The sequence below is a fragment of the Acyrthosiphon pisum genome, chromosome A1 (assembly GCF_005508785.2).
Source record: "Acyrthosiphon pisum isolate AL4f chromosome A1, pea_aphid_22Mar2018_4r6ur, whole genome shotgun sequence".
Lineage (NCBI taxonomy): Eukaryota > Metazoa > Arthropoda > Insecta > Hemiptera > Aphididae > Acyrthosiphon > Acyrthosiphon pisum.
This window is the reverse complement of record NC_042494.1, coordinates 11,436,468-11,437,958: the sequence shown is the minus strand read 5'-3', so window position 1 is coordinate 11,437,958 and position 1,491 is coordinate 11,436,468.

Sequence of the window (1,491 nt, the reverse complement as noted above, 5' to 3'; positions counted from 1 at the left end):
TATTTTTAAAACAATTTCTGAAGTATATAGATAAGGGATATTTTTAAAACTGGTCAGCTCGATGCGGATAAGGTCAAATTGCACTCGTAACAGTTAAACGTAATAGGTGAATTGCACCCGGGTTCAAAAAAAAAAAAGGTAACGTTCAAATTACATTCGGGTTCAAAAAGGTTATGTTCAAATTACACTCGCTATGATCATTATATAAAACTTATATTTACTAATGATCAGTCGATGAAAGAATAATTTTTGTTTATAAGATCTAAAAGTTATTATTTTTATTGAATTCAAAACTTTAAGTTACAATCTAATACAATAAATGAGTGGTTTTCAGAAATGCTATATAAAAATAAGATATGTTTTAAAACATCCAGAATATTGGGCTCTCTCTCTCTCTCTCACTCTCACACACACATTTTACGTTTATTTTGTGCCATCAATCGACACTCTTGCAACTGTTACTGTTTACTAAAACTAATATGTATATTATGTTCTATGCTTTATTATAGAATGAACGAGTCACGTACAGTGGCGTCATTTCAGTTTTTAATAGAGGGGGGCAAAGGTTTTGACCGGCCCGAATGGGTAAAAAAAAAACACTCGCTTCGCTCGCAACCATATGTTAACTACTTACATTTTTTTGTGGTACACTTTTTATTAACTAGGTAACATCATTTTTAAATAGAAGGTAGCAGATATTTTAGAAAAACAATTCTGTACCTATCAGTTAAAAGTCTACAAACTATTATATGGCAATATTTATATTGATAAACAATAATATTATAGTGGTTTATTAGGATATTTTCTTTTTTTTATTTTTGAAAATATATCAACTTCATTATCTATAAATCAATTTTACCTGATTCATCTCTTATAAGTTATAGCCCATACTCTATTACTCTGGTATAGCCATATAGGTATTATACTATATATTTACAAATTAATATTATCTTAAATTATAATATATATTTTTTTGTTTTATTGCTTGCTTATCGGCTTAAGTTTTGTCTGTTTATTAAACATACCAGAAATTATTTTCGATTCTCGAGCAGTTTGTGTAATTTTATATTTTTAGCCGTACCACCCATTTATTTTTTTTGAGTCATATTTTGCTCAATTAAAAGATAAGTGTAAACACGCATCACAAAAAAATTAATTTTAATTTAGGTAGAATAGGGTATACTCAACTAAAATATTAACACAAATAGTTGAATCATACACGACTGTCGCAAGTTAACTGAAGTCCGTGATCAATGATAATTAATAAGAGTGCCAATCGGTTGTTGTTTTTAGAATTTGTATTAATTTTAGATTTTAGAAATTAAACTATACGAGATTATGATACTAATTATTATTATTGTTGTGCATATAACAATATTAATATGTTCATTTTCCTCCACAAAACACACTCACACAAAGTCACAAGCAAATATACATAAATGCATACCCATACATACAATGTGTATGTCCTCGCATGCGTCTAAATATAAA